The sequence below is a fragment of the Taeniopygia guttata genome, chromosome 13 (genome assembly GCF_048771995.1).
Source record: "Taeniopygia guttata chromosome 13, bTaeGut7.mat, whole genome shotgun sequence".
In the NCBI taxonomy this organism is placed as follows: Eukaryota; Metazoa; Chordata; class Aves; order Passeriformes; family Estrildidae; genus Taeniopygia; species Taeniopygia guttata.
Genome location: NC_133038.1, coordinates 2684764 through 2698793, shown reverse-complemented (window position 1 = coordinate 2698793; position 14030 = coordinate 2684764).

Below are 14030 nucleotides of genomic sequence, written 5' to 3'. Positions count from 1 at the left end.
TTCACATAAAATGTATAATCAAATACAAGGTTAAACTGAAAAATGAGATGGAGGCAGGTATTCACAATGTTTAACTTGTGTCTTCTGAGGCTAATCCTCAATTTCCTCTGTCATAGGGAAAAAGAAACAAGTCTTTCTGCATGATTCCTTATAGCTGATGTCTGTACTAGCTGCTGTGGATTGTTTTGTGAAGGATGTTATCAACTCCTGAAAGAGCCTACAAAACCAGAGACACACTAGGTGTAAGGAGGGCTTTTGATTGCTGTCCTCAGGACCCACAGACTAACATTAAAAAAGAACTTAACTGACATGAATCAGTCTTTTCGGGTCACATCAGAATATTCATCAATTTAAAGACTAAGTATTTAATGGGAAGATAATCCCTGCATATTTGACAAATGGTTTCAATTTTTTATATTTCTAGTGGGTATGGTGATCATGACAAAAGTAATTTTATAGTATTTCACAAAGTATCTTGTAAAATGGCAACCATATTTTATAGTGGCTTTTATTACTACTGGAACTTTTACTAGGAATTACATCACAAAAATCGGTTAACATAAATATTGCAGTGAAGAGCTTTCGCCATTTAATGCCAGAGTTAACTCTGCCAATGCAGCCTTCATTTTCGGATGGAAAAGGTCATTAGAATTAAATTTGTTCTCAGACTTTTTACTTAGCTGGGATGAAACACTGGTATGAAGTTTTGTAGTTCTCTCCAACCTGGAAAATATCGTGCCATGATCTGTCACTGTCAAGCTGTCTTACAGGGTTGCCTTAAGCCTTGCTATAATATATGAACAGGAACAGAGATTTGGAGATTAACATGTGGAATATAAAATGGGTTTGTTCAATTTTTACCACAGTAAGATCTGTTTTGAACATCTGCCAGGCATCACAGCAGAAAACAATAATAAATAACACCACTTACATTAACAGTCAGCTTTCAGAAATTAAATTTGCATGGAAGATGGAGCATTATTAATGGCAGAACTACATACATTAAATTTGCATTCATGTACATGTTAAAGAAGACTCAAGTATGCTTGTATTTTCTTTTATCCTCCTTCAGCTTTCTTATATTTCCCCATTTTTACTGCAATTTTTCTATGATCTTTAACACAACCTTATACAGTCTTCACATTGTGAGCGCTTTATGGTTCTTTACAATAATTTCTTCCATTCCTCCCTTTCTCCTTTTGTTTACTTCACTCTTCCCTTCCCCCTTTTCTCTCTGACAAAAGCAGCAGCTTTCCTGCAGCTCCTGCAGCCAGTGCTGCCTGATGGACAAGGAGTCCCAGAACATCTTGCAGCTCGAGGCCAGGCTTGGCATCAGCCCAGCTGCATATGGTTATCATCAGATTTGAATCTGCTGAGTAATGTGGAAACAACTGGAACTCAGGATTTATTGTACCAAATATTCTGGCTCTCTCTAAACCTTCTTTTCATTAAAGAAAATAAAATAGAAGTATTGATGTCTATAGATGAGGACAATAAAGATGAGCCACAGCTGAGCCATAATGGTTTGCACACTCATAAACCCTCCTCAGTTTTTGTGGCTTCAGTCCTTTCCAGTTGGGGATAATGTGAAGATGTGCTGGAATGAAATACTCTCAGATAATGCAGGGAAACAATTTTCTTTCTGCCTGTCACTACATTTTAGGTGTGAAGCTTAAACTCTCGAGGGAAGCTGACAATTCTCTTTGCCAATAACTTGGACCCTTATGGAAAGCCAAATGCTGTTTGACACAACCACCAAACCCCTTGAAGCCCAAGTGCTTGAGATGAAGAGTTTGGGGAGGGAGGGAAGAGAGGCACTGGGTGTGGCATTAGTTGGAAGAGGTGAAGGGCTGCAGGTAGGATTGACCTCGGTGTCTGCTGGGAGCCAGGGGAGCTCTGAGGAATTTGAGGATTGTGGACCTGATGTCCCAGGTGTGACATGAGGGTTCTGAAAATCTGATTCTCAGAGGCAGCTTCAGGCCTTGGGGTAGGAAAAGGAGAAAAAGGAAAAAGAGAATGGTCAGTTCTCTTACTCTGGAGACCATTATGTCTGCAGAAACGTAATAATTTTCCAATAGAAAACCAATTTTTTTTATCTCAAGCAGAGTAAGCACTTTTCTTAAGTATTTTGCCAGCTCAAACTTAATATGGGAAATTTATTACCATTGCCAGAGGACCTGAAAAATAGTCTTTTGAGATTGTTTTTGCTCATTTACAAGTGCAGGGCTGTTGGTTACATAAACAGACTCCAGAATATTGTACAAAAGTGCAACAGAATGAAGTGTATACGTTTTTCTGAATCCAGTTCATAAAACCAGCCTGTCTTACCTGAGATGAAGTAAAAACTGCAAATTCCAAATATACAGCTGAGATCCCCCTAAAGAAAAAAAATTAATACTATTAGTACAAGCCAGCTCTGCATGTTCCTGGCCCATATACTTTTAAAAATGAGAATATTAAATTGTTAAAGAGGCAAAGATAGTGACTCCCCAAGGCTTCATAGAAAAATTTATGAAGATTTACACAAAGGTGACTTTAGACATTAAAAACTCTAAGAAAAGGTCTGAAGTCTTGCCTCAAATGAAGCATGTGCTATTAAATATTGTCACCTAGGCCAGCAAGAGAGACCACACTGAGTGAAAGAGCACATTAGAAGATAATCACCAGCACACTGATGCAACATAGAAAGAATTGCCTGTCCTCTGCTGTCCTCTCCAACAGGAGAATTTAACAACAATGTCTAGAAACAAATATATAACAGTTATATTATCCTGTCCCCCTCAGCAGCATTCTTGCAAGAAACTACAATTAAATAGGTAATCCTGTGTCTCAGTTTATTTTTCTACATATGTAAATACTGACAAGCTCAATAAGCTGCTTGGTGTATGTGGCTTCAGATTAAGCCATTAATTTGAAATGTGGCTTCAGATTCCTGCCCAGTATTCCTCATCATTCATAGTCCAAAGGGTTGCTGGGAGAAAATGTCAAAAGAACAAAGAGCCTGCCCAGACAGACTGGACTTATTTCCAGACTTCATATTAAAATCTAAAAAAAAAAAATTAATTAGTTTAATCACTTACTGATGTTTTATTCAACAGAAGACGGAAAACCTGTTGAATGTTCAAAATTTAAAGCTGTACTCATTAGGGACACAGAGCTACACAAGAAGATGGAAAACCAGCACCATGGTTTGGGTCCTAGATGCATCCCACAACTCTCACCCAAGGCTTCCCTGCCTCTGAAACCCAGACAGAAGGACAGAAGGACAGAAGGGCACCCACCGTGACTCTCTTCCTTAGGGGTAAATGCAAACCCTTGTGCTCCCTGCAAAGTACAAGGACTCTACAAATCCTGGTTTGTGCCTAATAAATGCACAGTTACAGAGAAGCATATGGAATACAATTCAGCAAAAGCAAAATGTTATTTAAGATCTTATGGGAAAGCAGTGAGTAATGAATTGTTCTGAACTGCACAGAAAAAATAAAACTCCCTCTCTCTTTAAGTAACAGCATAAAGGTTTACACTGATAAAGACAATTTTTTTAAAAAAAGCCTAACCTCCAGACAAGAACATGGAGTGTTTTGGTTAATTTTACCAAATAAGTCTCTTGGGAAAATGATACATAACTTATATAATCTGTACTCATTTAAACAACTCACACACTTGCTAAATGCAAAGTACAGATTCTTGGAAGAGCCTTTGATTAAAGTTCCTCACATCAGTCCCAGGTGTTTCAGCATGGATACTGGACACTTTAATGAAGACTGAGAGAGCATAAGCAGAAATAATAAGAGATGTCAGTAAATTAACCCTTTGTCTGGATCCTATTGAGGATTATATTTCAGATTTAGTTCCTATTGAATGACGAGTGAGATAATGAATATGAATCAATTCATATTCTCTAGGGCTCAACTTTTAGAGTTTTAAGACAGCTAATAATTCCATGGAAGTTGAGTCATACATATTTATCCCAACCCCTACACCTTCAGTAATCACTTCTTGCACTCTCTCTTGCACTGGTGTAGCAGGGGCTTGGAAGGATAGAGACAGGAAGGACTCTGGCTTAATAAATGCAGGATGGATATAAATAAGCACTGTCTAGCACTAATAGGCTGTACAGAGAACTCCCAAAGGATACATTGCTTGAGACTCTTAAGAAGAGGATGATTAAGGCATTGGTGAATATACTCTGGGGAACTCTCCTGCAGTGGCAGAGAAATGGGCTAGTAGACAAAACAGGTAGTTTCTAGCAACTTCAAGGCATAGAATTCTATCCCCAGCAGCCATTCAGACAACTCCAGAGAGGCAAGGTTATTTCCTATGTACATAAAATTCATGTATGGGAATCATAAACTCCTCTATTCAGCATATAAACGCACACAGTTGTGTAATCTTAATACAGAATATAAATAAACAGTGACAGAGATGCTTAAGATATACACACAAAAACTGACAAGGTATTGCCCTGGATGTGTCAGAATGCAAAATGAGATATGGCTGCTCTGTATTACACCACATTCTGTTTATAAGTTTTTCCATATTCTTCAAGGGTTGAACAATTTTTTGCAATTTATTTACTCTTAGCATTAAAGAGTACCAACAGTGAATTTGCATCCAATCCTTAATCCAAATGGACTTTCTCAGCAATTAAAATCTGTATTTAAAATGCAGTTTTAATATTGTGACATTCAAAAAGCAACCAAAGGTTTTCTCTGATTTTAAGTAGAAAGAGGAAATAATGTATTATTCAAGCTCCAGAGCTTGCTTAATGCAAGATCAATTTTGTTAAGTGTTGCTTAGCAATGGATTATGAGTGCAGATCCTGAATATTAATGTGCAGGATGGGTATGGAAACAATTTCTGTGAAAGTGCGCTTTAAAAGGAAAGGATTTTCCTGGTGAACCACAAACAAATAAATAAATACCTCCAGAGTTCCATACACAAAAGGAGGTCACATCTTCTTCACTTCTTGCATCATTTATTGGCCACTAAGCCAAACAGGAGAAACTTTTTGATGATCTTTGTTGTTTTCCAGATAAGTATCCAAAATGCTGCAAGTCTGCTCCCAAACTTTACAGTGGCACAAGATTAAGTCAAAGCAGCTGGTTCAAAGTCTGGGTCACAGTTTTCATAGTGTATATTTTATATCTGCAATCCAACACATTGAGTTGTTTAATTATATACATATATGTAAGATTTCTCATGGACAGTGGTGATGTAGCTCTCCCTTATAATCAGAGATCTTTGGCATTTAGCTACTTCTTGTTTTGGTATAAAAGAAAGTGCCCATCACCTCACACAGCAAAATCCTATTTTATCCTGTATTTTATTTTTATATGGTCTGTAGAAGAGACGTGGGCCATGCTGTGCTGGGAGAATGATGGGCCACAAAGCCATGCAAGAGTTGCAGCTGAGATGGAAGTTCCAAGATGGGTTTGCTTTGAGATTCCTTGCACAAACTGTGCCTGCCCCACCCCTCTCTAACAGCCTGCTCTGACAACACTTTCTGACAATGTGCTTTGCTCTAAATGTAGACCCCTCCATGTTCTAAGTTGCACTAGTGTTGGTCACGAGGATAGCAACATCTAAGCACAGCTTTGGCAAACCCTAAAGATGGCAGAATGTCTTTTGGACCTTTTACATGACACACATTCTCCATTGTTTTTATAGCATTCATTACTTGAATTTTGTAATTTTTTTTATTAAACTGAAACAATGTACCGACTTTTTGTCTTATGCCATCATTAAATAGTCCTACATGTATATTCTACTATGTTATTTCATGGGCTTCATCATACAGGGTGAAGTCTGAAGCACACTAAAATCATTGTTCTAGAAGATTTCCAAGCATCTGTCTATATGAGCCTTTTGGGACCATCATGTTAATTCACTAAGTCTATCTTTGCTAAGGATGGGAATTTATAACAAAGTACTTATTTGACTCTCATTGATTAGTGTCTAATTTGTATGAACAGGTCCTGCCTAATAAAAGAATAACTTTTTGAGTGTATTTGTTCCTAATTCTCCACTTTCCATGCAACTTGGGAAATCCTGCTTGTGTGTTTTTCTCCCCTCAGACTCAGCTTTATTTATGAGATCTAATTTTCTTTAAATGTAGATGTAAATGAAGTGCGGATTTGGTTTTATGCATTTCTTTGGGGAACTGAGGAGAACAATATATGTGTATGCAGATGTGTGACTGTTGATCCTCTGACCACTTTCAACTCCTAATTAGATTGTAAACTTTTCAGGACAAGGGCAGCTTCATAGTCTGCATCCAGTAGCTGACTGCTATCTTCGGCCTTAATATTAAAAATAATTACTAGTGTTTGTATTATAACATCAACCAGGGGTTTCAGAATTCATACATAAAATATGAGACAGTCCTTGCCAGAGCCCTAATAGCAGAAGTTATTTCAGCAAAGCACTTAAACATAGATCTGACCTTGTGGGTAAACTTAGAGGCAACTTCAGGGATTTTCTCTTGCTTCTTTTTTTTCTTTCCCTGTTTGTTTTTTTTTTTTTTTTTCTTCTTCCTCTCCCACTGTGGCAGGATATTTAAGAGAAGCAGAGCAGTAAAAGAAACTCGGGAGACACAGCCATCTTCCATCTTCATAGCAACTTTGTTCCTTAGCAGGAGGGAGAATTACTTGCCTTTTTATTTTGAAAATGTTATGCTAAGGTTGAATATCAAAGAAGCATGATGCAGTATCTCAGCCCGACCATTAGTGACTTCCTTCTTCCAGATTCTGCTGCACAGCTAAAATTTTAGGTAATTCAGGCTCAGAAATTCAGTAAAGACCTTCAGAAATATCTTGAGAGAAACCTTACTGTTTGAATTGGATAGCCTGACTGCTTAGGGCTCAGATAAGCAGGAGAAATGCTGATGGTCTGTTTTTTCATGGCCTTTTCTTGATTGGTAAGCCCTAGATAGCATTTATTCACCTTTCCACCCACATGAGATAACATATAGGGCTTTTTTATTTGCTTAGTTTTGCTTTCAGAAAGCTGCATTAATTTCCTGTTACTTTGGGTATTTGTCTTGCATTGCAGTTCTTGGTTAGGTGGCATTTTCCTTGTGCCTCATCCCAGGGGAGGGAAGTGGGGCTCAGTGTCAGTCTGCAGTGTGAGGGTAACAGTTCTGCTGAGGAACTCCAGTGGGTCTGTCCAGGGTCCTCTGCTGACCCAGTGAGGTGTGCTCAGCTGTGTCCGAGGCTTGCCAAGGCAGGCAGTGAGTAATTTTTTATGGAAGGTTCTGCCTCAGGAAGCACGGTCTGCAGAACCAGTTTTCTGCAACAGGAGCCCAGGTTTCATGGTTCTGGGTTCTCACTACCACATGTAGAGAACAGGAGTTTTCACCTCAAAGTATCCTGTGACTTTCTTTACCACAGTATTACTGCATGCACTCCCAGCACACATCTGTGCACTCTTGCAGGGCTCAGCAGGCACCTTCCACATCCATCCAGCTGTGCATCACTCCAACACACACTGACTTGTCGAATGGCAAAGCTGCTCTGTGAAATCAAAATCTGCCTAAACACAGTTCCTCTCTTCAAAATTCAGCTCGCTGCATGGTTTAGCATTCACCATCTCCTGTCTTCAGCCCCAGCAGTAATTGCTGGGATGCAGCTACGTATGATAAATTTAATAAACCTGGGTCAAAGCAAGTGCTGAATATCATTATGGACAGGACTGTGCATTTACAAAACTTCCCAGTAAGATCTAATTCTAGAATTCATATTTACAGTGTGCAATCTTACTCATGAAAACAGCCTCCCTGAAGTCATTGTTTATACTCTTTTTAGTCAACATTCCTCTGCAAATATGAATATGAAAAGCAGCTTTAAAATGATGTGATTGTTCTCCTAGATAAAATTTTCCATAAAATGTATCTGAGTAGCTGAGTTAGGGTGGAAAAAAAAATCAATCTCTGAAACTAGGAAATGCTGCTATGACCTTTAATTACACATTTCAAATTAGGACTGTGTCACATTGAATTTACACATAATCAGACTGGACTGCAGAATTTAACTTATTATTCAGTCTATAGTCTATAACAATTAGGCTCAGGATTTGAGCCCAGTATGTGAGGTACACATACTTCATGGCAGGCATTGACCAGAGAGAATAGAACAGAGCTTTCATTTCATCACAGAGAGGTGCCAGTCTAAGTACTCCCTCATCTTACTCTCTCTTGCCGTCACTTTTCAGTCACCTCTGTATGCCAGTGTACAAACTGCTTTAAGAACTGGCTTAAGAAACTGACAGTTCAACTCTGCTTTCATGGGAGGGAAACCAAGTTCTCTTTTCTTTTAGTCATTCTGTAAGTTGTTTGTAATTGCCATCTCTAACTGTAAAAACAATTTTAGCTGGTGAATTTTTCTATCATTTATGTTGCTGTATCAAATGTCCTTCCTCTAGCATAAAAGCATCAATCTTAACTGGATTTTTGGTATTTCTTTTTTCCTTTTTGTCTTTTCGGATGGAAAACCACACCAATTTTTTTTTGGTAATTAGTTGTTTTTAACTTTTTGGTACTTTAATGCTTTTGAGTGTCAGTTCCTGTGTGTAAATATCAGATTTAGAAACCAAATCAGGTGTATTTTGCACAGCAATTAAGAAAGCTTTTGACTCTTTTCCGGAGAACACAATTCCTGTCTTGGGCTGGCTGATGAGAAATAGTGTCTAATTAATGCATAAATCTCATAAAATATACTGGCATACTTGTCTCCTGTCAGAGCAGGGATTTATAACCGGCCTTTTATTCAATCATGTCCAAATCCACAGTGTTTCTTTACCATCAAGGAAGAAATATTAAACACTACTTCATCAAGTCCTCATCTCTTCATCATGGCTTGAAGAGAAGAGACCAAGCTAAATCCCAGAGACACTGAAAAAAGCAGAAAGGCTTTTACTTTATCTGGGAGGCCCAGATCCACCACTGTGTGAATATAGATTTGGCAGCTTGTGGCTGTATCTTGAACCAGGGAAGGTTAATTCTGGAAGAAGCTCTCCTGTATCATAAGAACACCTCTTCTGTTAAAGGATGAGATCTAGAAAACTCTTGCTAGCCCTGTGCAATGTTGCTGTTGGAGCAAATGTTACAAGAAACACAGCTGGGTGCTTCCAGGGAGAAAACAATGTGCCTCCTTCCTTGAAATGCACAAGGCATCTATTGTACTATAATTCCAGGCTGGATCGTCTGCCAGTCTAAGAAGACACTGCACATAATTAAAATCAATAGTGATGTGTTGATTTATGCCTGCTGGAGATCTAGTTCTCTTCTTCAAGCATCCAAACCCAAGAAGGAACATGGAGGCAATTTAGATAAGAAACACCAACTTCACTGAGAGCCAACATTACTGATTTCTGAGCAAAGGTATGCAGAGCATTCCTAAAGGATGGATCACAACATATTAAGGTGCAGCATAATAGGAAGACCTTATTGCTTATAGGAATGTGTTTTGTTAAAAAGGAAGTACATCCAAAGGAAGGAACAGGATGTAATTTAGTGATGGAGAAAATTCAGAAGGGTAAAATTAAAATGAGTAAGAGCAAATATCTACAGTCACTTTGGCAATAGAACGTGGCAGAGTTTTGTTAAGGATAATGACAAAGATAGGCAGCTATGATGCCATGAAAGTAGAGGCAGATAAGTCTCTAAAAACATTCCATGTACACTCAACTTTAATGGGATTTTTTTCACCTTTTAAAATCTGAAAGTTTTGTGTGATACAGCATTTTATTTATATTGTTTTATTCTATCCAGTAAGAGCAGATGATAATCTGTTGAAAGAGCATTTATCTGGTTTTCCTTGGATTCTTTTGCAGGCCAGCCCTCTGGGTGAGCTCCAGAGAGGTACACACTGACAATTATCACCTAATGCCCATTAATCTCCCTTTGTGGAGCTGCTTCATCATCACAATTAGACAAAGAAAAATACTTAGAAAGTGAGCAGGGCACATGGTATCGAACAGAAGGAAAGAGTCTAAACCCACTTCAGGATACCTCCAGCAGACATCCATAATGCTGAACTCTATTTGTTAGAAAACTTGACCAGAAAAACAATAGTCTGATTTTTGCTGTAGGGTGCAAGTGCTGAGGAAAGGGAGGGAAAAGTCCAAATGTGTCTGTGTGCCTCCCACAGCTCCCTACCATTCAAGCCAGAAAACAGAGAGAGAAGTGTGAAATCTCACCTCAGTTCTGTTGTTCCCCACTGTTACTTCTCCTCAGAATCAAATCTGCGTTAGATTGATAAAGAATAGGATAGAAAGTCCCAGGAGCCACTGTAATTAAACAGTTGAAATGGCAACATCTGAACAGCTGTAGCAACTGAATTTTCATGATTTCATGATGGCAAGCATGGAGTTAAACAAAGAAGCCCAATTATAGAGACGGACAAAAGACAGAAAGCAAAAATTTTAAAACCATAAATTGAGATTGTGCTAGAAATGGTAAGATAAAAGCAAGAGGAGCACCTGGCTCTAAATGCAGTAGTCACTTGAAAGAGAATGCCTGAGAGTGTTTTATTAAAATTGGCCTTTTATTATAAAAGCAGGGGCTTATTTAATAAGCATTCCTCCTAAAGACTTAAAGTGTCCTCTGTCCATGCAGTCTGCATTCCAAGGTTATCAGAAGAACTGTTGCTATGGGCTGAACTCAATTTAGCACATGCTTTTTTGTGTGGTGAGTGGATGTGAAAAGGATTCAGCAACACAAATCTGTCTGTGTTCTGAATGAGAAATGAACTTCTGTTAAAGATCTTGCAAACCTCAACTACAGCTGCACAATACTGATACCACCAGGCAAGAGAGGATGACCTATTTGTGTCTGTCTGAACTTCGTATTCATCTTTTGATCACAAGCAATGAAACCTGAGGCAATACACCAAACAGGAGAATGTAAGGAAGTGAGAATTGTAGATTTAATTGTCCTTATATGCTGTTTAACTCCAGATTTTAATCTAAGATTTTCCTCTTACAGAATCTTTTAACATCTAAAAATGCTGTAAGCTTGGGAGATTTTTAATCATTACTATGAACAAGGAAAGTTGGAACGCTGCTGGCAGAAGGTTAGAAAGGCCATGCATTGTAATGTAAATTTCATTGTTAGGATCCACAGAAATATATTTCATTTTTCCAAAGAGGGAAAAAAAAAAAAGCCCTGAACCCATCATTATCTGGATCCATGGCACAACAGAATGGAATAAGACATTTTGCAAAAAAAACCTATCATCTCCCCTCCCCAAGTATTGTGCCCTACAGCATTTGTACACAATTCTTTGTCAGGAGATAAACCTGTTCTACTGGCTTATGTGCAGATTATTCAAGAACTAGAGACTAAAGAGAATGTTTATTGAAATGCTGCAGTATGTTCACCACAATATAACAGTATATAATGATACCCTTGCTCTAGGTCAAACTTCTACCCCACAGACAGAAAAAAAAAAAAAAAAAAAAAAGGTAGAAGTAAATATTGAGTTGCTTAAATATGCTTGCCACTCAGATTTCTTATTCATACTTCCAGGTATTTTCAACAGTGTTCAGTCCTCTGCTCCCATACAGCAACTCTCAGAACACAGATTGTGTCTTTCATTTGCCAGAAAGTGTAAAGGGGAAAGATGGACACAGTCCACCTAACTAGGCAGCAAAAGATAGTCTGAAGCTGTTAGCTCATCTCACAACGCAGGTTATTATTTACTTAGATCAGTGGGGTCTGGAGATTATTACCATTACAGTCTCTTGTTCACCTCAGGCACACATTCTCATCAACTCTTGTTACGGTGAAATAAGTGGCTTGAGACAGTTCCCCCCAGAATTCATAGCTTTTAAATCAATGTCTGTATAATCAGAGCTCCTGCATGGGCACTCACAGGATATCTGCAGCAGCCAGGCTGTACAGAGCTGGTATTTTGCTTCCTGGTTGTGTGTCAGAATTCCAGAGGTCTCCCAGTGGGCAAGGAGTGACCGTGTGGGAAACCATGAGTACAGCTGAGCTGTACATCCAGCCCCAGTGCTGCTCCTGAGCCTGGCTCTCACTTTGGGGCTACTGGGTAATATTCTCCAGATTTTACCTTGACCAAACACTCTTGTCCAATTATACAAAACAGTTGGAATGAGCCCTGAAGAGCACAACATAACACAATACCTGGAGTCAACAAGGCTCAACATCTCAGTGTGTGAGCTAAGCCCGGTATGTGCTGCATAAATGATGGCAAGAGCTGGCTCTTTTCCTCTCTAGGCAGGCAGAGCAGAGATCCTTTCCCCTGTGGGCTCTCTAGCTCACTCTTTTAATAGCTTTATTTTGTGCCAAGTCCTATAAAACACAGCCCAGACTCACTGCAGTGTGTGAGGCAAACTGCGTACATAAGTCACACAACAGCTCATCAGTATTTTTGTTAGCTGTGTAGAGAATGCTATGTTATTACAAGGTAGGCACATTCATGATCATTAAAACAGTTCCCTGTAATGCTCATAATTACATTGTGATATTCTGTTACATTTCTGAGCACACACCCATCTCAGAGTTAACATGCCTGAAGATATTTTCTGTAAGGCAGGTACACCTCAATGTTTAGATCAATAAAAAGACTCTTAAATTTGGTACTTGTGTCTTTTTGTGCATGAAATTGTACTGAGTTTCTCTCTTAATATATGTATAACCAAGAGAGCTAACACAGTTGCTGGAATTTTAAGTACTGCATTCACTGAAGTTAACTTATGGAAGTCGAAACTATGTAGTGCCAGGGGAAAAAATTGAAATTCTGAGAATCTCAAATCATAAGATCCCTGTATTGGGATTCTTCTAGAAAAATGCAGTTGTGAGAACAGAATGAAGCTCCTGCCTGAGAAAACAAGTGACACAAAAGAGTAGGAATACTTAGTAAGATAATTCTGTCTCCAACCCAGGAGTAGCCTGTTACTGGAGTCACAGTGTTTCACTGTGAATATTAGGGAATAGCTTAGATGCCAACACACAACTGTCCACATTAAGTAGAAGTGCAAGGGCATGAGATAATGTTGTGCAGGTGGGGAAGTCAAATCCCCAAGAACAGGCAGGAGACTGGACTCAATTACAAGAAAAGTGCAGCAGCACAGTGAGTGCAGTAGGGAAGGCTGGCTTTGACCCTCCCAACTAGAGGGAGAACATATAAGAGAGGATATAAATCTTCCAAGTGCCATGCAGTGAAATCATTGATTCAAAGCATTGTTTGTTTTTATGTAACACAGCGCACACATAAGCAAGATGGTTTAAAGGAAAAGCTGGTGTGATTAGTAGGAGTGAACAGCAGGAACAAAATTGATCAGTTTGTAGCCCTGTGATTTGGCCTTCCTGGCTTGTCTGACTCACCTTTCCCAAGTACAATAATTCAGAGCCAGCTGAACCTGCCAGCAGTAGACTTTGGACTTCCCAGCCATGACTGGTGTCACACTGTAGAATGTTCTTTTTGTCTCTTTGAGTTCAAGGTCAATCCATGAAACTTAAATCACCCACCACCTAAGCAGCCCTTTATCACTTAAGGTTACTGTGAGCCACCCACAAGTCTGAGTGATGGGTAGTGCCAGGAGGGAGCTTGCAGCTACCCAGGCACCCAACCTCCTAATTCCCCAAAGGCTCTGGCCCACTCTGACTCTAAAAGTCACATATAGAAACATGATATGAAATGGAACAATATGATATTGTAACCAAAGGGTGAAAGGGGGTAAAGGTGAGGATAAAGTAGGACAAAAGCCTGAAGGAAAATGTAGAGGGGAGGTTTATCCTTTCATCTCTCAGCTTTGTTTCACCCTGTATGTAGCATGGAAATAATCATGTCAATGACAGGCAAAGCTGCTGGAAGGATGCACGTTCTGTTCCATGGCAGCTTTCGAGATCTGACAGTTTTATTTCACAGTGAGCAGGAAAGAGTCCAAAGCCCTTTGAGATCTCTCATGAAAAAAAGCAGTGTCAAAGAATTCAGTTGCTGATCAAAACTTGAACATTTCAGCTCTGGACCATGTAAAAATGCAGCCTTCCTGTAGGGCCTGCC